The sequence below is a fragment of the Bubalus kerabau genome, chromosome 1 (assembly GCF_029407905.1).
Source record: "Bubalus kerabau isolate K-KA32 ecotype Philippines breed swamp buffalo chromosome 1, PCC_UOA_SB_1v2, whole genome shotgun sequence".
Taxonomy (NCBI): domain Eukaryota; kingdom Metazoa; phylum Chordata; class Mammalia; order Artiodactyla; family Bovidae; genus Bubalus; species Bubalus kerabau.
In genome coordinates this window covers 122,165,253-122,191,677 of record NC_073624.1, presented here as the reverse complement: position 1 = coordinate 122,191,677, position 26,425 = coordinate 122,165,253, and positions in this window count along the sequence as shown.

Sequence of the window (26,425 nt, the reverse complement as noted above, 5' to 3'; positions counted from 1 at the left end):
ACAACACGAAGGGGCACTAACACACCTGTGCATCATCCGGAAAAACGGGCAGGTTACACACACAGCTCGACAAGTGGCCTGTCACCTCGAGAACAACTCGAGAGGCCAGAGGAGTCCCATCCTCCAGAAAAGACGAGGCCTGACTCTCCTGTACCAACATGCAGGGGCCTTGCGATCTGAGTCAGAAATTGAGAGGAACACTGAGGTTCCTGCTTCAACTCGAGATGAGTCTCTCTTACATTCCACCAAATGCAGAGGAGTCTCGAGAGGCCCCTCCAAACTGCACAGTATCCCTGACTTCTCAGAGGCACTCTGAGAAGCTCCCTGAGGTCGCAGGCACAAGTCAAGGGAACCCTGGGTTTTATGCAGTGACCCGAGAAAGACCTCGAGAGTCCTTCTTCAACCCGTCTTGAGGCCCGATTACCCTACCATGACTCGAGAGCAATGACGAGCTCCCCCTAGCCATCTCATGGGGACCTGACTTCCCTGGCGCCACACGAGAGGCTCCCTGAGCTCCCTCCCGTACCTCGTCAGAAACCCGGCACTAGCGCAGCAGTCTAGAAAACATACGAGACGCCGCCATCATCACGAGATGAGGGCCTTCTTTTCCTGCATGGCCTGGAGAGGAATCCCGAGTCCTCTATCCAAACACCACAGGAGGCTTGACTCCCTTTAGGGCACACAGTGGGCTCCAAGAGATACCCATCGCGACTCAAACGGACAGCGGAGTTCTTTGCTTCCCCTCGAGACGAGGCCTGATTCCCAGGGTGAGTCTGGTATGCAACCCCAAGATCCCTGTCGCCCCTAGGGACGAGCATTAAGTCCTGGACACAAGCCTAGATGAGGTCTATTTTGCCCTGCAGTGACTCGAGAGCAATCCCCAGCTCTCCCTTTAAACTCGAATGGAAGATAGGACTTCCCTGGCCCAACACATGAGGAAGACTGTATTCCCCGTCGAAACTCGAGAATCCCGCCACAACTCGAGAAACGCCACGTGGTTCCCCCGTCATCCCAAGATGAGGCCCTTGCCCCCTACAGCGTCTCAAGAGAAGTCCCACGTTCCGTCTTGAAGTGCGAAACGGTATTGGCACCCTTGATGCGCCCTCAAAAGTTCCTCGACACACCAGTCTGACTCGAGGAGAACACCGAGGTTCCCGGCACCACTACATCTGGGCCCCTTCTCCCCTCCTGATCGCGACAGGAGGGTCGATTCCCCTGTTTTGTCTTGAAGGGGTTCCCGCCTTTCCCGGTGCATCTCAGGATGAGGCCGGTCTCACGAGGATATTCGAGACATAGCCACGTGGATGGTGACACATGCCGAAAGACCCCGATTTCCCGGTCCGCTCTTGATAAGATCCTGATGCCCGGACACCTCTTTGAAGATAACCCTTTTGATGAAGGCACAACACTTAGGGGCACTGACACCCCTGGGTATCGTCCGGAGAAACCCGCAGGTACCACACACAGCTCGAGAAGTGACCTGTCACCCCGTGAACAACTGGAGAGGCAAGCAGAGTTCCATTCCTCCACACAAGACGAGGCCTGACTCTCCTGTTCGAACTCTGCAGCGAAACTGCGATCCGAGTCAGATCTGGCCCAGGGGAAGTCAGGAGAGGAAACATGAGTTTCCTGCCTCCACTCGAGATGAGGCCCTCTTCCATTGCACCGAACCCAGTGGAGTCCCGAGAGACCCCTCCCAACTGCACAGTATCCCTGACTTCTCAGAGGCACCCTTAGACCTTCCTGAGATCACCGGCACAAGTCGAGGGAACCAAGGGTTTCCTGCCCCAACCCGTAAAAGACCTCGAGAGTCCTTCTTCAACGCGTCTTGAGGTGCGATTCCCCTACCATGACTTGAGAGCAATGACGCGCTCCCCTTAGCCACGCGCATAGAAACCTGACTTCCCTGGCGCCACAGGAGAGGCTCCCCGAGCTCCCCATTATACCTCGTGAGCAACACCACACTGGAGCCACAGCTCGAGAATACCCACGAGACGCCCCAGTCCTCACGAGATGAGGGCCTTCTTTTACTGTATGGCCTGGAGAGCAATCCTGAGTCCTCTCTCCAAACTCCACAGGAGGCTTGACTCATTTTAGGCCACACAGTGAGCTCCAAGATATACCCGTCGCGACTTGACAGGAGAGCGGTGTCCTTGGCTTCCCCTCGAGACGAGGCCTGACTACCCGGGTGAGTCGAGAATGCAATGCTGAGATCGCTTTCGCCCCAGCAGAGGAACATTAGGTCCTGGACACAAGCCTAGATGAGGTCTATTTGGCCCTGCAGTGTCTCGAGAGCAATCCCCAGTTCTAACTCACAATTCGAATGAAAACTGGACTTCCCTGGGCCAGTTGAAGAGGAAGCCTGAATTCCCGGTTGTAACTCGAGAATCCCGCCCCAACTCAAGAAAAACCACGTGGTTCCCCCGTCATCGAAAGATGAGGCCCTTGCCCGCTACAGCGTCTCAAGAGAAGTCCCACGTTCCGTATTGAAGAGCGAAAAGTTACTTGGAACCCTTGATGCGACCCCAAAAGTTCCCCGACATACCAGTTTCACTTGAGGAGAACACCGAGGTTCCCGGCACCACTTCATCTGAGACTCTTCTCCCCTCTTGATCGCGACAGGAGGTTCGATTCCCCTGCTTTGTCTGGAAGGCGTTCCCGACCTTCCTGGCGCACATCAAGATGAGGCCAGTCTCACGAGGAAATTCGAGACATAGCCTCGTGGGTGGTGCGGCATGCCAAAAGACCCGGATTCCCTGGTCCGCTCTTGATAAGAACCCGATGGCAGAACCCAACTCGAAGGCAATCCTGTGGATCAAGGCACAACACGAAGGGGCAGTGACACCCCAGTGCATCGTCCAGAAAAACCCGCAAGTTCCACATACAAATCGACAAGTGGCCTGTCACCCCATGAACAACGCGAGAGTCAAGCGGAGTTCCATTCCTCCACACAAGACGAGGCCTGACTCTCCTGTCCCAACTCTGCAGGGACTCTGCGATCCGAGTCAGATCCGGCGCATTCGAAGCCAGGAGAGGAACCCTGTGGTTCCTGCCTCAACTTGTCATGAGGCCCTCTTCCACTGCACCAAACCCAGTGGAGTTCCGAGAGGCCCCTCCCAACTCCACAGTGACCCTGACTTCTCAGAGGCACGCTGAGAAGCTTCCTGAGGTCACTGGCACAAGTCGATGGAACCCAGGGTTTCCTGCTGCAACCCAAGAAAGACCTCGAGAGTCCTTCTTTAACACGTCTTCAGGCCCAATTCCCCTACCATGACTCGAGAACAATGACGGGCTCCCTCTCACCACGTGCATAGAGACCTGACTGCCCTGGCACCACATGAGAGGCTCACTGAGCTCCCAGTCTTACTTCGTGAGAAACCCCACACTAGCGCCACAGCTCGAGAAAACCTACGAGATGCCCCAGTCATCGGGAGATGAGGGCCTTCATTTCCTGCATTGCCTGGAGAGCAATCCCGTGTCCTCCCTCCAAACACCAGAGGAGGTTTGACTCCCTTTAAGCCACTCAGTGGGCTCCAAGACATACCCGTCCGACTCGAGAGGAGAGCAGAGTCCTTTGCTTCCCCTCGAGACGAGGCCTGACTCCAGGGTGAGTCTGGAATGCAACCCCGAGATTCCGGTCGCCCCTTGACATGAACATTAGGTCCTGCACACAAGCCTTGGTGGGGTCTCTTTTGCCTTCAGTGACTAGAGCGCACCTCCAGCTCTTCCTCGAATCTTGAATGGAAGATAAGACTTTTGTGGGCCAACACAAGAGGAAGCATGAATTCCCTGTGGTAACTCAAATATCCCACCGCAACTAGAGAAAAACCAAGTGGTTCCCCAGTCATTCCAAGATGAGGCCCTTGCCCGCTGGAGCACCCCAAGAGAAGTCCCACGTTCCAATTTGAAGAGCGAAACGGTACTTGGAACGTGTTATGCGACCCCAAAAGTTACCCGACATAACTGTCTCACTTGAGGGAAACACCGAGTTTCCCAGCAGCACTTCATCTGAGCCACTTCTCCCCTCCTGATCGCCACAGGAGGGTCGAATCCTCTGCTTTGTCTGGAAGGGTTTCATGACCTTCGCGGCACACCTCAGGATGAGGCCGGTTTCATGAGGAAATTCGAGACAACCCACGTGGGTGGTGCCAAATGCTGAACGACCCCGATTGTCCAGTCCGCTCTTCATAAGAACACGATGCCCGGACACCTCTTCGAAGGCAACCCTGTGGATGAAGACACAAAACGAAGGGTCACTGACACCCCCATGCATCGTCTGGAAAAACCTGCAGATTCCACACACAGTTTGACAAGGGGCCTGAAACCCCATGAACAACTCGAGAGGCAAGCGGAGTTCCATTCCTCAGAAAAGACATAGCCTGACTCTCCTGTTCCAACTCTGCAGGGACACTACGATCAGAGTCAGAATTGGAGAGGAAGCCTGAGGTTCCTGCCTCCACTCGAGATGAGGCCCTCTTCCATTGCGACAAACTCAGTGGAGTCCCGAGAGGCCCCGCCAAATCCACAGCGTCCCTCACCTCTCAGAGGCACCCTGGGAAGTTTCCTCAGGTCCCCGGCAGAAGTCGGGGGAAACGAGGGTTTCCCGCTGCAACCCGAGAAAGACATCGAGAGTCCTTCTTCAACGCGTCTTGAGGCTCTAGTCCCCTCCCATGACTCGAGAACAATGACGCGCTCCTTCTCGCCACGTGCATGGAGACATGACTTCCCTGGCGCCTCACGAGAGGCTCCCTGAGATCCTCATCGTGCCTCGGGAGAAAACCCCCACGGGTGCCGGAGCTCGAGGAAACCCCTGAGATGCCCCCGTCCTCGCGAGGTGAGGGCCTTCTTTTCCTGCCTGGCCTGGAGAGTAATCACGAGTCCTCTCTCAAAAGTGAAGAGGAGGCTGGACTCCCTTGAGGCCACTCAGGGGACACCAAGATATCCGCGTCGCGACTCGGGAGAAGAGCGGAGTCCTTTGCTTCCCATCAAGGCGAGGCCTGATTCCCCGGGGGAGCATGGGATGCAACCAGAGATCCTTGTCTTCCCTGGAGAGGAGCATTAGGTCCTGGACACACGCCTAGATGAGGTCTCTTTGGCCCTGCAGTGACTCGAGCGCAACCCCCAGCTTTCCCTCGCCACTAGAATAGAAGATTGGGCTACCCAGGGCCGACACAAGAGGAAGCCTGTAATCCCCCGTCATAACACGAGAATCCCGCCGCAACTCTAAAAAACCACGTGGTTCCCACCTCTACGCAAGATGAGGCCCTTGCCCGTGACGGCGTCTCAAGGGAAGTCCCCTGCTCCACCCTGAAGTGCGAAACGGGACCTGACAGCCTTCATGTGACCCCAAAAGTTCCCCGACACGCCTGGTTCCCTCGAGGGGAACACCGAGGGTGCCGACACCGCTTCATCTGAGCCCCTTCTCCCCTCCTGATCGCGACAGAAGAGTCGATTCCCCTGCGTGGTCTGGAAGGGGTTCCCGGCCTTCCCGGCGCACCTCAGGAGGAGGCCGGTCTCACGAGGACATTTGAAATGAGCCACGTGGGTGGTGCCACACGCCGAACGCCCCCGATTCCCCGGTCCGCTCTTGAGAAGAACCCGATGACGTACCCCTCTTCGAAGGCAACCCTGTGGGTGAAGGCACAGACCTAAGCGGCACTGACATCCCCGTGCATCGTCAAGAAACACCCGGGGGTTCCACACACAGCTCGACGAGGGGCCTGTGGCCCCCTGAACAACTCGAGAGGCAAGCGGGGTTCCCTTCCTCAGACAAGACGAGGCCTGACTCTGCTGTCCCAACTCTGCAGGGACCCTGCGGTCGGAGTCCGAAACGGAGAGGAAGCCTGAGGTTCTTGCCTCCCCACGAGATGAGGACCTCTTTGGTTGCGTCAGACCTAGCGGAGTCCCGAGGGGCCCCGCCAACTCCACAGGATCGCTCGCCTCTCAGAGGCACCCTGGGAAGTTTCCTAAGGTCCCCGGCAGAAGGCGAGGGAAACGAGGGTTTCCCGCCGCCCCCCTAGAAAGACGTCGAGAGTCCTTCTTCAACGCGTCTCAATGGCCTTGTCCCCTCCCGTGACTAAAGAGACATGACGCGCTCCCCCTCGCCACGCGCATGGAGACCTGACTTCCCTGGCGCCGCACGAGAGGCTCCCTGAGATCCTCGTCGTGCCTCGGGAGAAAACCACCACGGGCGCCGCAGCTGGACGAAACCCCTGAGACGCCCCCGTCCTCGCGAGCTGAGGGCCTTCTTTTCCTGCATGGCCTGGAGAGCAATCCCGGATCTTCTCTCCAAACTGAAGAGGAGGCTGGACTCCCTTGAGTCCACTCAGTGGGCTCCAAGAGATACCCGTCGCGACACGAGAGGAGAGCGGAGTCCTTGGCTTCCCCTCGAGACGAGGCCTGACTCCCCAAGGGAGTCTGGAATGCAACCCCGAGATCCCTGCCTTCCCTGGAGAGGAATATTAGGTCCCGGACACACGCCTAGATGAGGTCTCTTCGGCCCTGAAGTAACTCGAGCGCAACCCCCAGCTTTCCCTCGCAACTCGAGGGGAAGATTGGGTTTCCCAGGGCCAACCCAAGAGGAAGCCTGAGATTCCCGTCGTAACTCGAGAATCCCGCCGCAACTATAGAAAACCCACGTGGTTCCGACGTCTTCGCAAGATGCGGCCACTGCCGGCGACAGGGTCTCAAGGGAAGTCCCCTGTTCCACCCTGAAGTGCGAAACGGGACCTGATGGCCTTCATGCGCTCCCAAAACTTCCCCGACACGCCGGGTTCCCTCGAGGGGAGCACCGAGGGCCCAGCACCGCATCATCTGAGCCCCTTCTCCCCTCCTGATCGCGACAGGAGAGGCGATTCCCCTGAGTGGTCTGGAAGGGGTTCCCGGCCTTCCCGGTGCACCTCAGGAGGAGGCCGGTCTCACGAGGAAATTCGAGACGAGCCACGTGGGTGGTGCCACATGCCGAACGCCCCCGATTCCCCGGTCCGCTCTTGAGAAGGACCCGAGGCCCGGACCCCTCTTCGAAGGCAACCCTGTGGGTGAAGGCACAACACGAAGGGGCACTGCCACCCCCGTGCATCGTCCGCAAAGACCCGCGGGTTCCACACACAGCTCGACGAGGGGCCTGAGACCCCCTGAGCAACTCGAGAGGCCAGCGGGGTTCCCTTCCTCAGACAAGACGAGGCCTGACTCTCCTGTCCCAACTCGGCAGGGACCCTGCGGTCGGAGTCCGAAACGGAGAGGAAGCCTGAGGTTCCTGCCTCCCCTCGACGTGAGGCCCTCTTCCGTTGCGCCAGACCCAGCGGAGTCCCGAGGGGCCCCGCCAACTCCACAGGATCCCTCGCCTCTCAGAGGCACCCTGGGAAGTTCCCTAAGGTCCCGGCAGAAGGTGAGGGAAATGAGGGTTTCCCGCCGCCCCCCGAGAAAGACCTCGAGAGTCCTTCTTCAATGCGTCTCGAGGCCCTAGTCCCCTCCCATGACTCGAGAGCCATGACGCGCTCCCCCTCGCCACGGGCATGGAGACCTGACTTCCCTGGCGCCGCACGAGAGGCTCCCTGAGATCCTCGTCGTGCCTCGGGAGAAAACCCCCACGGGCGCCGCAGCTTGAGGAAACCCCTGAGACGCCCCCGTCCTCGCGAGCTGAGGGCCTTCTTTTCCTGCATGGCCTGGAGAGCAATCCCGGGTCCTCTCTCCAAACGGAAGAGGAGGCTGGACTCCCTTGAGGCCGCTCAGGGGGCTCGCAGAGACCTGCGTCGTGACTGGAGAGGAGGGCGGGGTCCTTGGCTTCCCCTCGAGACGAGGCCTGACTCCCCGGGGGAGCCTGGAATGCAACCCCGAGATCCCTGCCTTCCCTGGAGAGGAATATTAGGTTCCGGACACACGCCTAGGTGAAGTCTTTTCGGCCCTGCAGTGATTCGAGCGCAACCCCCAGCTTTCCCTCGCAACCCGAGGGGAAGATTGGGCTTCCCATGGCCAACCCAAGGGGAAGGCTGAGATCCCCGTTGTAACTCGAGAATGCCGCCGCAACTCGAGAAAAACCACGTGGTTCCCACCTCTTGGCAAGATGAGGCCCTTGCCCGCGACGGCGTCTCAAGGGAAGTCCCCTGTTCCGCCCTGAAGGGCGAAACGGTCGCTGACAGCCTTCCTGCGACCACCAAAAGTCCCCCGACATGCCAGGTTCCCTCGAGGGGAACACCGAGGGTCCCGGCACCGCTTCCTCTGAGCCCCTTCTCCCCTCCTGATCGTGACAGGAGAGGCGATATCCCTGCGTGGTCTGGAAGGGGTTCCCGGCCTTCCCGGCCCACCTCAGGATGAGGCCGGTCTCACGAGGAAATTCGAGATGAGCCACGAGGGTGGTGCCACATGCCGAACGCCCCCGATTCCCCGGTCCGCCCTTGAGAAGGACCCGAGGCCCGGACCCCTCTTCGAAGGCAACCCTGTGGGTGAAGGCACAACACGAAGGGGCACTGCCAATCCCGTGCATTGTCCGCAAAGACCCGCGGGTTCCAAACACAGCTCGACGAGGGTCCTGAGACCACCTGAGCAACTCGAGAGGCCAGCGGGGTTCCCTTCCTCAGACAAGACGAGGCCTGACTCTCCTGTCCCAACTCTGCAGGGACCCTGCAGTCGGAGTCCGAAAAGGAGAGGAAGCCTGAGGTTGCTGCCTCCCCTCGAGGTGAGGCCCTCTTCCCTTGCGCCAGTCCCAGCGGAGTCCCGAGGGGCCCCGCCACGTCCACAGGATCTCTCGCCTCTCAGAGGCACCCTGGGAAGTTCCCTAAGGTCCCCGGCAGAAGGCGAGTGAAACGAGGGTTTCCCGCCGCCCCCCGAGAAAGACCTCGAGAGTCCTTCTTCAATGCGTCTCGAGGCCCTAGTCCCCTCCCGTGATTCGAGAGCCATGACGCACTCCCCCTCACCACGCTCATGGAGACCTGACTTCCCTGGCGCCGCACGAGAGGCTTCCTGAGATCCTCGTCGTGCCTCGGGAGAAAACCCCCACGGGCGCCGCATCTCGAGGAAACCCCTGAGACGCCCCCGTCATCGCGAGCTGAGGGCCTTCTTTTCCTGCATGGCCTGGAGAGCAATCCCGGGTCCTCTCTCCAAATGGAAGAGGAGGCTGGACTCCCTTGAGGCCGCTCAGGGGGCTCCAAGAGACCCGCGTCGCGACTCGAGAGGAGAGCGGAGTCCTTGGCTTCCCCTCGAGATGAGGCCTGACTCCCCGGGGGAGCCTGGAATGCAACCCCGAGATCCCTGCCTTCCCTGGAGAGGAATATTAGGTCCCGGACAAACGCCTAGGTGAGGTCTCTTCGGCCCTGCAGTGACTCGAGCACAACCCCCAGCTTTCCCTCGCAACCCGAGGGGAAGATTGGGCTTCCCAGGGCCAACCCAAGGGGAAGGCTGAGATCCCCGTCGTACCTCGAGAATCCCGCCGCAACTCGAGAAAAACCACGTGGTTCCCACCTCTTGGCAAGATGAGGCCTTTGCCCGCGACGGCGTCTCAAGGGAAGTCCCCTGTTCCGCCCTGAAGGGCGAAACGGTCCCTGACAGCCTTCCTGCGACCCCCAAAAGTCCCCCGACACGCCGGGTTCCCTCGAGGGGAGAACCGAGGGTCCCGGCACCGCTTCCTCCGAGCCCCTTCTCCCCTCCTGATCGCGACAGGAGAGGCGATTCCCCTGCGTGGTCTGGAAGGGGTTCCCGGCCTTCCCGGCGCACCTCAGGATGAGGCCGGTCTCACGAGGAAATTCGAGACGAGCCACGTGGGTGGGGCCACATGCCGAACGCCCCCGATTCCCCGGTCCGCTCTTGAGAAGGACCCGAGGCCCGGACCCCTCTTCCAAGGCAACCCTGTGGGTGAAGGCACAACACGAAGGGGCACTGCCACCCCCGTGCGTCGTCTGCAAAGACCCGCGGGTTCCACACACAGCTCGACGAGGGGCCTGAGACCCCCTGAGCAACTCGAGAGGCCAGCGGGGTTCCCTTCCTCAGACAAGACGAGGCCTGACTCTCCTGTCCCAACTCGGCAGGGACCCTACGGTCGGAGTCCGAAACGGAGAGGAAGCCTGAGGTTCCTGCCTCCCCTCGAGGTGAGGCCCTCTTCCGTTGCGCCAGACCCAGCGGAGTCCCAAGGGGCCCCGCCACCTCCACAGGATCCCTCGGCTCTCAGAGGCACCCTGGGAAGTTCCCTAACGTCCCTGGCAGAAGGCGAGGGACACGAGGGTTTCCCGCCGCCCCCCGAGAAAGACCTCGAGAGTCCTTCTTCAACGCGTCTCGAGGCCCTAGTCCCCTCCCATGACTCGAGATCCAGGACACGCTCCCCCTCGCCACGCGCATGGAGAACTGACTTCCCTGGAGCCGCACGAGAGGCTCCCTGAGATCCTCGTCGTGCCTCGGGAGAAAACCACCACGGGCGCTGCAGCTGGACAAAACCCCTGAGACGCCCCCGTCCTCGCGAGCTGAGGGCCTTCTTTTCCTGCATGGCCTGGAGAGCAATCCCGGATCTTCTCTCCAAACTGAAGAGGAGGCTGGACTCCCTTGAGTCCACTCAGTGGGCTCCAAGAGATCCCCGTCGCGACACGAGAGGAGAGCGGAGTCCTTGGCTTCCCCTCGAGATGAGGCCTGACTCCCCGAGGGAGTCTGGAATGCAACCCCGAGATCCCTGCCTTCCCTGGAGAGGAATATTAGGTTCCGGACACACGCCTAGATGAGGTCTCTTCGGCCCTGCAGTAACTCGCGCGCAACCCCCAGCTTTCCCTCGCAACTTGAGGGGAAGATTGGGTTTTCCAGGGCCAACCCAAGAGGAAGCCTGAGATTCCCGTCGTAACTCGAGAATCCCGCCGCAACTAAAGAAAACCCACGTGGTTCCCACGTCTTCGCAAGATGCGGCCATTGCCGGCGACAGGGTCTCAAGGGAAGTCCCCTGTTCCACCCTGAAGTGCGAAACGGGACCTGATGGCCTTCATGCGCTCCCAAAACTTCCCCGACACGCCGGGTTCCCTCGAGGGGAGCACCGAGGGTCCCGGCACCGCTTCCTCGGAGCCCCTTCTCCCCTCCTGATCGCGACAGGAGAGGCGATTCCCCTGCGTGGTCTGGAAGGGGTTCCCGGCCTTCCCTGTGCACCTCAGGATGAGGCCCGTCTCACGAGGAAATTCGAGACGAGCCACGTGGGTGGTGCCACATGCCGAACGCCCCCGATTCCCCGGTCCGCCCTTGAGAAGGACCCGAGGCCCGGACCCCTCTTCCAAGGCAAACCTGTGGGTGAAGGCACAACACGAAGGGGCACTGCCACCCCCGTGCATCGTCTGCAAAGACCCGTGGGTTCCACACACAGCTCGACGAGGGGCCTGAGACCCCCTGAGCAACTCGAGAGGCCAGCGGGGTTCCCTTCCTCAGACAAGATGAGGCCTGACTCTCCTGTCCCAACTCTGCAGGGACCCTGCGGTCGGAGTCCGAAACGGAGAGGAAGCCTGAGGTTCCTGCCTCCCCTCGAGGTGAGGCCCTCTTCCGTTGCGCCAGACCCAGCGGAGTCCCGAGGGGCCCCGCCACATCCACAGGATCCCTCGCCTCTCAGAGGCACCCTGGGAAGTTCCCTAATGTCCCCGGCAGAAGGCGAGCGAAACGAGGGTTTCCCGCCGGCCCCCGAGAAAGACCTCGAGAGTCCTTCTTCAACGCGTCTCGAGGCCCTAGTCCGCTCCCGTGACTCGAGAGCCAGGACGCGCTCCCCCTCGCCACGCGCATGGAGACCTGACTTCCCTGGCGCCGCACGAGAGGCTTCCTGAGATCCTCGTCGTGCCTCGGGAGAAAACCCCACGAGCGCCGCAGCTCGAGGAAACCCCTGAGACGCCCCCATCCACGCGAGCTGAGGGCCTTCTTTTCCTGCATGGCCTGGAGAGCAATCCCGGGTCCTCTCTCCAAACGGAAGAGGAGGCTGGACTCCCTTGAGGCCGCTCAGGGGGCTCCAAGAGACCCGCGTCGCGACTCGAGAGGAGAGCGGAGTCCTTGGCTTCCCCTCGAGACCAGGCCTGACTCCCCAGGGGAGCCTGGAATGCAACCCCGAGATCCCTGCCTTCCCTGGAGAGGAATATTAGGTGCCGGACACACGCCTAGATGAGGTCTCTTCGGCCCTGCAGTGACTCGAGCGCAACCCCCAGCTTTCCCTCGCAAACCAAGGGGAAGATTGGGCTTCCCAGGGCCAACCCAAGGGGAAGGCTGAGATCCCCGTCGTACCTCGAGAATCCCGCCGCAACTCGAGAAAAACCACGTGGTTCCCACCTCTTGGAAAGATGAGGCCCTTGCCCGCGACGGCGTCTCAAGTTGAGTCCCCTGTTCCGCCTTGAAGGGCGAAATGGTCCCTGACAGCCTTCCTGCGACCCCCAAGAGTCCCCCAACACGTCGGGTTCCCCCGAGGGGAACACCGAGGGTCCCGGCACCGCTTCCTCTGAGCCCCTTCTCCCCTCCTGATCATGACAGGAGAGGCGATTCCCCTGCGTGGTCTGGAAAGGGTTCCCGGCCTTCCCGGCGCACCTCAGGATGAGGCCGGTCTCACGAGGAAATTCGAGACGAGCCACGTGGGTGGGGCCACATGCCGAACGCCCCCGATTCCCCGGTCCGCTCTTGAGAAGGACCCGAGGCCCGGACCCCTCTTCGAAGGCAACCTTGTGGGTGAAGGCACAACACGAAGGGGCACTGCCACCCCCGTGCATCGTCCGCAAAGACCCGTGGGTTCCACACACAGCTCGACGAGGGGCCTGAGACCCCCTGAGCAACTCGAGAGGCCAGCGGGGTTCCCTTCCTCAGACAAGACGAGGCCTGACTCTCCAGTCCCAACTCTGCAGGGACCCTGCGGTCGGAGTCCGAAACGGAGAGGAAGCCTAAGGTTCCTGCCTCCCCTCGAGGTGAGGCCCTCTTCCGTTGCGCCAGACCCAGCGGAGTCCCGAGGGGCCCCGCCACCTCCACAGGATCCCTCGCCTCTCAGAGGCACTCTGGGAAGTTCCCTAAGGTCCCCGGCAGAAGGCGAGGGAAACGAGGGCTTCCCGCCGCCCCCCGAGAAAGACCTCGAGAGTCCTTCTTCAACGCGTCTCGAGGCCCTAGTCCCCTCCCGTGACTCGAGAGCCAGGACGCGCTCCCCCTCGCCATGCGCATGGAGACCTGACTTCCCTGGCGCCGCATGAGAGGCTCCCTGAGATGCTCGTCGTGCCTCGGGAGAAAACCCCCACGGGCGCCGCAGCTTGAGGAAACCCCTGAGACGCCCCCGTCCTCCCGAGCTGAGGGACTTCTTTTCCTGCATGGCCTGGAGAGCAATCCCGGGTCCTCTCTCCAAACGGTAGAGGAGGCTGGACTCCCTTGAGGCCGCTCAGGGGGCTCCAAGAGACCCGCTTCGCGACTCGAGAGGAGAGCGGAGTCCTTGGCTTCCCCTCGAGATGAGGCCTGACTCCCCGGGGGAGCCTGGAATGCAACCCCGAGATCCCTGCCTTCCCTGGAGAGGAATTTTAGGTCCCGGACACACGCCTAGGTGAGGTCTCTTCGGCCTTGCAGTGACCGAGCGCAACCCCCAGCTTTCCCTCGCAACCCGAGGGGAAGATTGGGCTTCCCAGGGCCAACCCAAGGGGAAGGCTGAGATCCCCGTCGTAACTCGAGAATCCCGCCGTAACTCGAGAAAAACCACGTGGTTCCCACCTCTTGGAAAGATGAGGCCCTTGCCCGCGAGGTCGTCTCAAGGGAAGTCCCCTGTTCCGCCCTGAAGGGCGAAACGGTCCCTGACAGCCTTCCTGCGACCCCCAAAAGTCCCCCGACAAGCCGGGTTCCCCTGAGGGGAACACCGAGGGTCCCGGCACCGCTTCCTCTGAGCCCCTTCTCCCCTCCTGATCGCGACAGGAGAGGCGATTCCCCTGCGTGGTCTGGAAGGGGTTCCCGGCCTTCCCGGCGCACCTCAGGATGAGGCCGGTCTCACGAGGAAATTCGAGACGAGCCACGTGGGTGGTGCCACATGCCGACCGCCCCCGATTCCCCGGTCCGCTCTTGAGAAGGACCCGAGGCGAGGACCCCAATTCGAAGGCAACCCTGTGGGTGAAGACACAACACGAAGGGCACTGTCACCCCCGTGCATCGTCCGCAAAGACCCGCGGGTTCCACACACAGCTCGACGAGGGGCCTGAGACCCCCTGAGCAACTCGAGAGGCCAGCGGGGTTCCCTTCCTCAGACAAGACGAGGCCTGACTCTCCTGTCCCAACTCTGCAGGGACCCTGCGATCGGAGTCCGAAACGGAGAGGAAACCTGAGGTTCCTGTCTCCCCTCGAGGTGAGGCCCTCTTCCATTGCACCAAACCCAGATGAGTCGCGAGAGGCCCCTCCCAACTCCACAGTATCCCTGAATTCTCAGAGGCACCTTGAGAATCTACCTGAGGTCACCGGCTCAAGTCCATGGAACCCAGGGTTTCCTGCTGCGACCCGAGAAAGACCTTGAGAGTCCTTCGCCACGTCTTGAGGCCCGATTCCCCTTCCATGACTCGAGAGCAAAGACCCGCTCCCCATCGCCATGCGCATGGAGACCTGACTTCCCTGACTCCTGAAGAGAGTCTCCCTGAGCCCCCCGTTGTACCTTTTCGGAAACCCCATTCAGGCACCGCAGCTCGAGAAAACCCACGATACGCCCCTGTCATCACGAGATGAGGGACTTGTTTCCTGCCTGGCATGGAGAGCAAAACCGAGTCCTCTCTCTAGACTCCACAGGAGGCTTGACTCTCTTTAGGCCTCTCAGTTGGCTCCAAGAGATACCTGTCAGGACTTGAAGGGAGAGCAGAGTCCTTTGCTTCCCCTCGAGACGAGGCCTGACTCCCCGTGTGAGTCTGGAATGCAACCCCGAGTTCCTGTCACACCTGGAGAGGAAAACTCGGTCCTGGACACAAGCCGAGATGAGGTCTATTTTGCACTGCAGTTACTAGAGAGCAATCGCCAGCTCTCCCTCGCAAATCGAATTGAAGATTGGACTTCCCTGGGCCAATACAATTGGAAGCCTGAATTCGACATCGTAACTCGAGAATCCCGCCGAAACTCGAGAAAATCCACGTGGTTCCCCCATCAGCGCTAGATGAGGCCCTTGCCCGCTACAGCGACTCAAGACAAGTCCCACTTTCTGTCTTGAAGTGCGAAATGGTACTTGGCACCCTTGATGCAATCTCAAAATTCCCCGACATACCGGTCTCACTCGAAAGGAACACCGAGGTTCCCGGAACCACTTCATCTGAGCTCCTTCTCCCCTCGTGATCGCGACAGGAGTGTCAATTCCCCTGCTATGTCTGGAAGGGGTTCCCGACCTTTCCAGCGCGCCTAAGGATGAGGCAGGTCTCACGAGGAAATTCGAGACATAGCCTCGTGGGTGGTGCCACAAGCAGAAAGACCCCGATTTCCCGGTCTGCTCTTGATAAGAACGCGATGCCCTGACACCTTTACGAAGGAAAACCTGTGGATGAAAGCACAACACAAAGGGGCACTGACACCCCCGTGCATCGTCCAGAAAAACCCGCAGGTTACAAACACAGTTCAACAAGTGGTCTGTCACCCCGTGAACAACTCGACAGGCAAGTGGGGTTCCATTCCTCCACACAAGACGAGACCTGATTTTCTGTACCAACTCTGCAGGGAAACTGCGATCCGAGTCAGTACCAGCGACAGGAAACCCAGGAGAGGAAACATGAGGTTCCTGCCTCCACTCGAGATGAGGCTCTCATCCATTGCACCAAACCCAGTGGAGTCCAGAGAGGCCCCTCCCAACTCCACAGTACCCCTGACTTCTCAGAGGCACCCGGAGAAGCTCCATGAGGTCACCGGCACATGTCGAGGGAACCCAGGGTTTCCTGCCACAATGGGGAAAAGACCTCGAGAGTCCTACTTCAACGTGTCTTGAAGCCCGAATCTGCTTCCATGGCTCTATAGAAATGACACGCACCCCCTCGCCATGCACATGGAGACCTGACTTCCCTGGCGCCATAAGAGAGGCTCCCTGAGCTCCCTGTCGTACCTCGTGAGAAACCCCACACTGACGCCGCAGCTTGAGAAAACTCACCATACGCCCCTGTCATCGCGAGATGAGGGCCTTCTTTTCCTGCATGGCCTGGAGAGGAATCCCGAATCCTCTTTCCAAACTCCACAGGAGGCTTGACTCCCTTTAGGCCACTTAGTGGGCTCCAAGAGATACCCGTCGCGACTCGAGAGGAGAATTGAGTCCTTTGCTTCCCCTCGAGACAAGGTCTGACTCACCAGGTGGGTCTGGAATGCAACCCCGAGATCCCTGTCTCCCCTGGAGAGGAACATTAGGTCCTGGAAACAAGCCTAGATGAGGTCTCTTTTGCCCTTCTGTAACTCGAGAGCAATCCCCCGCTCTCCCTGACAACTCGAATGAAAGATTGGACTTCCCTGGGCCAACACAAGAGGAAGCCTGAATTCCCCTTCGTAACTCGAGAATCCCGCCGCAACTCGAGAAAAAGCACTTGGTTCCCTCGTCATCACAAGATGAGGACCTTGCCCGCTACAGCTTCTCAAGAAAAGTCCCATGTTCCGTCTTGAAGTGCAAAACGATACTTGACACCCTTATTGTGACCCCAAAAGTTCCCCGAAATATCGGTCTCACTCGAGGTGAACACCGAGGTTCCCGGCACCAGTTTATCTGAGCCCCTTCTCCCCTCCTGTTCGTGATAGGAGGGTCACTTCCCCTGCTTTGTTTGTAAGGGGTTCCCGACCTTCACGGGGCACTTCAGGATGAGGCCAGTCTCACGAGGAAATTCGAGACGTAGCTCGCGGGTGGTACCACATGCCAAAAGACTATGATTTCCCGGTACGCTCTTGATAAGAACCCGATGCCTGGACACCTCTTCGAAGGCAACCCTGTGGATGAAGGCACAACACAAAGGGGCACTGACACCCTCGTGCATCGTCCGGAAAAACCCGCAGGTTCCACATACAGCTCAACAAGTGGCTTGTCAGCCCTGAAGAATTCGAGAGGCAAGTGGGGTTTCATTCCTCTACACAAGACGATGCCTGACTCTCCTGTCCCAACTCTGCAGGGACTTTGCGATCCGAATCAGACCAGCGCCAGTGAAGTCACGAGAGGAACGCTGAGGTTCCTGCCTCCACTTGAGATTAGGACCTCTTCCATTGCACGAAACCCAGTGGAGTCCCGAGAGACGCGTCCCAGCTCCACAGTATCCCTGACTTCTCAGAGGCACCCTGAGAAGCTCCCTGAGGTCACCAGCATAATTCGAGTGAGCCCAGGGTTTACTGCCGCCACCATAGAAAGAACTCAAGAGTCCTTCTTCAACGCATTTTGAGGCCTGATTCCCCTACCATGACTCGAGGGCAATGACGCGCTCCCTCTGCTACACTCATGAAGCCCTGACTTCCCTGGCGCCACACGAGAGGCTCCCTGAGCTCCCCGTCATACCTCGTGAGAAACCAAACACTGGCGCCACAGATAGAGAAAACCCACGAGACGCCCCCATTTTCGCGACATGACGGCCTTCTTTTCTAGCATGGCCTGGAGAGCAATCCCGAGTCCTCTCTCCAAACTCCACAGTAGGCTTGACTCCCTTTTGGTCACTCAGTGGACTCCAAGACATACCCGTCGCGACTCGAGAGGAGAGCGGAGTCTTTTCCTTCCCCTCGAGGCGAGGCCTGACTCCTAGGGTGTGTCTGATATGTGAACCGGAGATCCCTGTCGCCCCTGGAGAGAAACATTAGGTCCTGGACACAAGCCTAGATGAGGTCTCTTTTTTCCTGCAGTGACTCGAGAGCAATCCCCAACTCTCCCTCGCAACTCGAATGGAAGACTGGACTTCCCTGGGCCAACAGAAGAGGAAGCCTGAATTTCCCGTTGTAACTCAAGAATCCCGCCACAACTCGAGAAAAACCACGTCGTTCCCTCTTCATCGCAAGATGCGGCCATTGCCGCTACAGCGTCTCAAAAGAAGTCTTACGTTCCATCTTGAAGTGCGATACGGTACTTGGCACCTTTGATGCGACCCCAAAAGTTCCCCAACACACTGGTCTCACTGGAGGGGAACACCGAGGTTCCCGGCATCACCTCATCTGTGCCCCTTCTCCCCTCCTGATCGAGACAGGAGGGTTGATTCCCCTGCTTTGTCTGCAAGAGGTTCCGACCTTCCCGGCGCACTTCAGGATGAGGCCGGTCTCACTAGGAAATTCGAGACGTAGCCTGGTGGGTGGTGCCACATGCGGAAAGACCCCGATTTCCCGGTCCGCTCTTAATAAGAACCCGATGCCAGGACACCTCTTCGAAAGCAAACCTGTGGTTGAATGCACAACACGAAGGGGTACTGACATCCCCATGCATAGTACGGAAAAACACGCAGATTCCAAACACAGATCGACAAGTGTCCTGTCATCCCTTGAAGAACTAGAGAGGCATGCGGAGTTCCATTCCTCCACACAAGAGAAGGCCTGACTCTCCTTTCCCAACTCTGCAGGGACCGTGCGATCGGAGTCAGAAATGTAGATGAAACCTGACGTTCCTGCATCAACTCGAAATGAGGCCCTCTTCCATTGCGCCATACCCAGTGGAGTCCCGAGAGGCCCCTAAAACTCCACAGTATCCCTGATTCTCAGAGGCACCCTCAGAAGCTCTCTGCGGTCACTGGCACAAGTCGAGTGAACCCAGGGTTTCCTGCTGCATTCTGAGAAAGACCTTGAGAGTCCTTCTTTACCGCGTCTTGAGGCCCGATACACTACCATGACTGGAGAGCAATGACGCATTCCCCTCGCCACGCCCATTGAAACCTAACTTCCCTGGCGCCACACGAGAGGCTCCCTGCGCTCCCCGTCCTACCTCATGAAAACCCCACACTGACACCGCCGCTCGAGAAAACTCACGAGACGCCCCCATCATCGTAAGATGAGGGCCTTCTTTTCCTACATGACCTAGAGAGCAATCCCGAGTCCACTCTCCAAACTCCACTGGAGGCCTGACTCCCTTTAGGCCACTCAGTAGCCTCCAAGAGATACACGTCGCTACTCTAGAGGAGAGCAGAGTCCGTTGCTTCCCCTCGAGCCGAGGCCTGACTACTTGGGTGAGTCTGGAATGGGATCCCGAGATCCGTGTTGCCCCTGTAGAGGAAAACTCGGTCCTGGACACAAGCCTAAATGAGGTCTTTTTTGTCCTGCATTGACTCAAGTGCAATCCCCAGCTCTCCCTCGCAACTCGAATGGATGATTGGACTTCCCTGGGCCAACACAAGAGGAAGCCTGTATTCCCCATTGTAATTCGAGAATCCCGCGGCAACTGGAGAAAAACAACGTGGCTCCTCCGTCATCGAAATATGAAGCCCCTGTCAGCTATAGCGTCTCCAGGGAAGTCCCATGTTCCATCTTGAAGTGTGAAACGGTACTTGGCACCCTTGATGCGACCCCCAAATTTCCCTGACACCCCGGTCTCACTCGAGGAGAACATGGAGGTTCCCAGCACCGCTTCAGCTGAGCCTCTTCTCCCCTCCTGATGGCGACAGGAGGGTCGATTCCCCTGCTTTGTCTGGAAGGGGTTCCCAGACTTCCCGGCGAACCTCAGGATGAGGCCAGTCTCACGAGGGAAGTCGAGACGTAGCCTCGTGGGTTGTGCCACATGCCGAAAGACCCCGATTTCCTGGTCCGCTATTGATAAGATCCCGATGCCCGGTCACCTCTTCGAAGGTAACCCTGTGGATGAAGGCACAACACGAAGGGGCACTGACACCCCTGTGCATCGTCCCCCAAAACCGCAGGTTCCACATACAACTCGACAGGTGGCCTGTCATCCTGTGAACAACTCGAGAGGCAAGCGGAGTTCCATTACTCCACACAAGACGAGGTCTGACTCTCCTGTCCCAACTCTGCAGGGACCCTGCTATCCGAGTCAGAAATGGAGAGGAACCCTGACGTTACTGCCTCAATCCGAGATTAGGTCCTCTTCAATTGCACCAGTCCCTGTGATGTCCCGAGAAGCCCCTCTCAACTCCACAGTATCCCTGACTTCTCAGAGGAACCCCGCTAAGCTCCCTGAGGTCATGGGCACAAGTCGAGGGAACCCAGGGTTTCCTGCCACACCCCGAGAAAGACCTCGAGAGTTCTTCTTCGAAGCGTCTTGAGGCTTGATTCCCCTACCATGACTCGAGAGCAATGAGGCGCTCCCCCACGCCACGTCCATGGAAACCTGACTTCCGTGGCACCACAGGAGTCTCCCTGAGCTCCCCGTCCTATCTCCTGAGAAACCCCAACCAGGCACTGCACCTTGAGAAAACCCACGAGACGCCCCCGTCATCGCGAGATGAGGGCCTTCTTTTCCTGCATGGCCTAGAGAGCAATCCCGAGTCCTCTCTCCAAACTCCACAGGAGGCTTAACTCCATTTAGGCCACTCTTGGGCTCCAAGGGATACCCGTCGCGACTCGAGAGGAGAGCAGAGTCCATTCATTCCCTTCGAGACGAGGCCTGACTCCCTGGGTGAGTCTGGAATGCAACCCCGAGATCCCTGTCGCCCCTGGAGAGAAAAACTCGGTCCTGGACACAAACCTAGATGAGCTCTATTTTGCCCTGCAGTGACTCGAGAGCAATCTCCAGCTCTCACTTGCAACTCGAATGGAAGATTGGACTTCCCTGGGCCAACACAAGAGGAAACCTGTATTCCCCATCATAACTCAAGAATCCTGCCGCAACTCGAGAAAAAACACGTGGGTCCCCCGTTAGCGCTAGATGAGGCCCTTGCCCACTACAGCATCTCAAGAGAAGTCCCAGGTTCTGTCTTGAAGTGCGAAACGGAACTTGGCACCCTTGATGCAACCCGAAAAGTTACCCGACTTTCACTCAAGGAGAGCACCGAGGTTCCCGGCACTACTTCATCTGAGCCCTTTCTCTCCTCCTGATCCCGAAAGTAGGGTCGATTCCCCTGCTTTGTTTGGAAAGGGTTCCCGGACTTTCCTGCGCGCCTCAGGATGAGACCGGTCTCACGAGAAAATTCGAGACGTAGCCTAGTGGGTGGTGCAACGTGCTGAAAGACCCCAATTTCCCGGTCCGCACTTGAGGAGAACACGATGCCCGGACACCTCTTCGAAGGCAACCCTGTGGATGAAGGCACAACAGGAAGGAGCACTGACGCCCCCGTGCATCTCCGAAAAACCCACAGGTTCCACACACATCACGAAAAGTGGTGTCATCCTTGAACAACTTGAGATGTAAGTGGAGTTCCATTCCTCCGCAGAACACGAGACCTGACACTCCTGAGCAAACTCAACAGGGACCCTGCGATCTGAGTCAGATCCGGCCTCCAGGAAGTCAGGAGCAGAACCCTGAGGTTCCTGCCTCAACTCGAGATGAGGCCCACTTCCATTGCACCAAACCCAGAGGAGTCCCGAGAGGCCTCTCCCAAATCCACAGTATCCCTGACTTCTCAGAGGCACCCTGAGACGCTCCCTGAGGTCACCGGCACAAGTCAAGGGAACCCAGGGTTTCCTGCCGCAACCCTAGAAAGACATCGAGAGTTCTTTTTCAACCCGTCATGAGGCCCGATTCCCCTACCCTGACTTGAGAGCAATGACGCGCTCCCCCTTGCCCCGCCCATGGAGACCTGACTTCCCTGTTGCCACACGAGAGGCTACCTGAACTCCCCGTCGTACCTCGTGAGAAACCCCACACTGGCGCCACAGCTCGAGAAAACACACGAGACGCCCCCGTCATCTCGAGATGTGGGCCTTCTTTTCCTGCATGGCCTGGAGAGCAATCCCGAGTCCTCTCTCCAAACTGAAGAGGAGGGTTGACTCCCTTTAGACCACTCAGTGGGCTCCAAGAGATACGCGTCGCAACTCGAGAGGATAGCCGAGTCCTTTGCTTCCCCTCGAGACGAGGCCTAACTCCCCGGGTGAGTCTGTAATGCAAACCCGAGATCCCTGTCGCCCTTGGAGAGGATCATTGGGTCCTGAACAGAAGGCTAGATGAGGTCGCTTTTGCCCTGCAGTAACTCGAGAGCACTCCCCAGCTTTCCCTCGCAACCCGAATGGAAGATTGGACCTCCCTGGGCCAACACAAGAGGAAGCCTGAATTCCCAGTAGTAATTCGAGAATTCCGCCTCAACTCGAGAAAAACCACGTGGTTCCCCCGTCATTGCAAGATGAGGCCCTTGCCCGCTCCAGCGTCTCAAGAGTAGTCCCACGTTCTGTCTTCAAGTGCGAAATGATATTTGGCACCCTTAATGCTACCCCAAAAGTTCCCCGACATACGGGTCGCACTAGAGGGGAACACCGAGGTTCCTGGCACCAGTTCATCTGAGCCCCTTCTCCCCTCCTGATCGCGAAAGGAGGGTCAATTCCCCTGCTTTGTCTGCAAGGGGTTCCCGACCTTCTCCGGGCACCTCAGATGAGGCTGTCTCACGAGGAAATTCGAGACGTAGCCTCGATGGTGGTGCCACATGCCGAAAGACCGCGATTTCCCGATCCGCTCTTGATAAGAACGCGATGCCCAGACACCTATTCGAAGATAGTGTGGATGAAGGCACAACACGAAGGGGCACTGACACCCCCGTGCATCGTCCGGAAAAGACCGCAGGTTACTCATACAGCTCAACAAGTGCCTGTCACCCAGTGAACAACTCGAGAGGCAAGCGGAGGTCCATTCCTGCACACAAGACAAGGCCTGACTCACCTCTCCCAACTATGCAGGGGGCTGTGATCGGAATCAGAAATGGAGAGGAACCCTGAGGTTCCTGCCTCCCCTCGAGATGAGGCCCCCTTCCATTTCACCAAACCCAGTGGAGTCCCGAGAGGTCTTTCCCAACTCCACAGTATCCCTGACTTCTCAGAGGCACCCGGAGAATCTCCCTGAGGTCACCAGCACAAGTCGAGGGAACCCAGGTATTCTTGCCAAGACCCGAGAGAGATCTTGAGAGTCCTTCAATGCGTCTAGAGGCCTGATTCCCCTACCATGACTCGAGAGCAATGACGCGCTCCCCCTCGCCACACGCATCGAGACCTAACTTCCCTGGCGCCACACAAGAGGCTCCCTGAGCTCCCCGTCGTACCTCCTGAGAAACCAACACAGGCTCTGAAGCTCGGTAAAACCACCGAGACCCCCCCCCGTCATCGTGAGATGAGGGCCTTCTTTTCCTGCATGTCCTGGAGTGCAATCCCGAGTCCTCTCTCCAAACTCCAGAGGAGGCTTGACTCCCTTTAGTCCACTCAGTGGGCTCCAAGAAATACCCGTCGCGACTCGAGAAGAGAGAGAAGTCCTTTGTTTCCCCTCGAGAGGACGCCTGACTCCTGGGTGAGTCTAGAATGCAACCCCAAGATCCCAGTCATCCCTTGAGAGGAACATTAGGTCCTAGACACAAGCCTGGATGAGGTTTCTTTTGCCCTGCAGTGACTCGAGCGCAACCCCCAGCTCTCCCTCGCAACTCGAATGGAAGATTGGGCTTCCCTGGGCCAACACAAGAGGAAGCCAGAAATCCCCTTCCTAACTCGAGAATCCCGCAGCAACTCGAGAAAAACCACGTGTTTCCAACGTCATCCCAAGATGAGGCCCTTGCTGCTATGGCGTCTCAAGAAAAGAACCACGTTACGTCTTGAAGTGCGAAACGGTACTTTGCACCCTTGATGCGACACCAAATGTTCCCGGACACGCCGGTCTCACTCGACAGGAACACTGAGGTTCCCGCACCACTTCATCTGAGCACCTTCTCCCCTCCTGTTCGAGACAGGAGTGTCTATTCCCCTGCTTTGTTTGGAAGGGGTTCCCCACATTCCCGGCGCACCTCAGGATGAGGCCGGTCTCACGAGTAAATTCGAGACATAGCGTCGTGGGTGGTGTCACATGCCGAAATACCCCGATTTCCCGGCCCACTCTTGAGAAGAACCCGATGCCCGGACACCTCTTCGAAGGCAACCCTGTGGACGAAGGCACAAAACGAAGGGTCACTGACACTCCCGTGCATCATTCGGTAAAAGCCGCAGGTTCCACACACAGCTCGACAAGAGGCCTGTCATCCCATGAACAACTCGAGAGGCAAGCAGAGTTCCATTCCTCAACTCAAGACGAGGCCTGACTCTCCGGTCCCAACTCTGAAGGGACCCTGCGATCGGAGTCCGAAATGGAGAGGAACCCTGAGGTTCCTGACTCCACTCGAGATGAGGCCCTCTTCCATTACACCAAAAACAGTGGAGGCCCGAGAGGCCCCTCCCAAATCCACAGTATTGCGACTTCTCAGAGGCACCCTTAGAAACTCCCTGAGGTCACTGGCACAAGTCGAGGGAACACAGGGTTTCCTGACGCAACCCGAGAAAGACCTCGAAAATCCTCCTTCAATGCATCTTGAATCCCGATTCCCCTACCATGACTCGAGAGCAATGACGCGTTCCCCCTCGCCACTCGCATGGAGACTTGACTTCCCTGGCACCACACGAGAGGCTCCCTGAGCTCCCCGTCATACCTCGTGAGAAATCCCACACTGGCTCCCCAGCTCCAGAAAACCCACGAGACGCCTCCGTCATCGCGAGATGAAGGCCTTCTTTTCCTGCATGGCCTGGAGAGCAATCTCGAGGCCTCTCTTCAAACTCCACAGGAGGCCTGACTCCCTTTAGGCCACTCTGTGGGTTCCAAGAGATACCCGTTGGGACTCGAGAGGAGAGCAGAATTCTTTGCTTCCCCTATATACCAGGCCTGACTCCTCAGGTGAGTCTGGAATGCAACCCCGAGATCCCTGTCGCCCCTGGAGAGGAACATTAGGTCCTAGACACAAGCATAGATGAGGTCTCATTTGCCCTGAAGTGACTCGAGAGCAATCCCCTGCTCTCCCTCACACCTCGAATGGAAGAATGGACTTCCCTGGGACAACACAAGAGGAAACCTGAATTCCCCGTCGTAATTCGAATATCCTGCTGCAACTCGAGGAAAACCACGTGGTTCCCCTGTCATCGCAAGATGAGGCCCTTGCCAGCTACAGCGTCTCAGTAGAAGCTCTACGTTCCATCTTGAAGTTTAAAACGATAATTGGCAACCTTGATGTTAGCACAAAAGTTCCCCGACACCCTGGTCTCACTCGAGGGGAACACCAAGGTTCGGTGCACCGCTTGTTCTGAGCCCCTTATCCCCTCCTGATCGCGACGGGAGGGTTGATTACCCTGCTTTGTCTGGAAGGGGTTCCGGACCTTCCCGGCGCACATCAGGATGAGGCCGGTCTCACGAGGAAATTCGAGACGTAGCCTTGTGGTTGGTGCCACACGCCGAAAGACCCCGATTTCCCTGTCTGCTCTTGATAAGAACCCAATGCTAGGACACCTCTTCGAAGGCAATCCTGTGGACGAAGGCACAAAACGAAGGGGTCTGACACCCTCCTGCATCGTTGGAAAAGCCCGCAAGTTCCACATACAGATTGACAAGTGGCCTGTCACCCCGTGAACAACTCGAGAGGCAAGAGGAGTTAAATTCCTCCACACAAGACGAGGCCTGACTCTCCTGTCCCAACTCTGCATGGACACTGAGATCTGATTCAGAAATGGAGAGGAAACATGAGGTTCCTGCCTCAACTCGAGATAAGGCCCTCTTCTACTGCACCAAACCCAGTGGAGTTCGGAGCGGCCCCTCCCAACTGCACAGTATCCCTGACTTCTCAGAGGCACCCTGAAAAGCTCCCTGAGGTCACGGGCATAAGTCGACGGAACCCAGGGTTTCCTGCCGTAACCTGAGAAAAACCTCGAGAGTCCTTCTTCACGCGTCTTGAGGCCCGATTCCCCTACCATGACTGGAGAAAAATGACGCGCTCCCCCTCGCCACGCGCATGAAGATCTGACTTCCCCGGCACCAAATGAGAGGCTCCCTGAGCTCCCCATCGTACCTCGTGAGAAACCCCACACTGGCGCCGCAGCTCAAGAAAACCCACGAGACGCCCCTGTCATGGTGAAATGAGGGCCTTCTTTCCTGCATGACCTGAAGAGCAACCCCGAATCCTCTCTCCAAACTCCAAAGGAGGCTTGACTCCCTTTAGGTCACTCAGTGGGCTCCAAGAGATACCCGTCGATACTCAGGAGGAGAGCGGTGTCCTTTGCTTCCCCTCGAGATGAGGCCTGACTACGAGGGTGAGTCTGGAATGCAACCCTGGATCCCTGTCGCCCCTGGAGAGGAACCTTAGGTCCTGGACAAAAGCCTAGATGAGGTCTCTTTGGCCCTGCAGTGACTCAAGCGCAACCCCTAGCTTTCCCTTGCAACTCGAATGGAAGATTGGCCTTTCTGAGCCAACACAAGAGGAAGCCTGAATTTCCAGTTGTAATTTGAGAAACCCGCCGCAACTCGAGAAAAATCACGTGGTTCCCCGTATTGCAAGATGAGGCCCTTGCCCCCTACAGCGTCTCAAGAGAAGTCTCACATTCCGTCTTGAAGTGCAAAACAGTACTTGGCACCCTTGATGCGACCCCA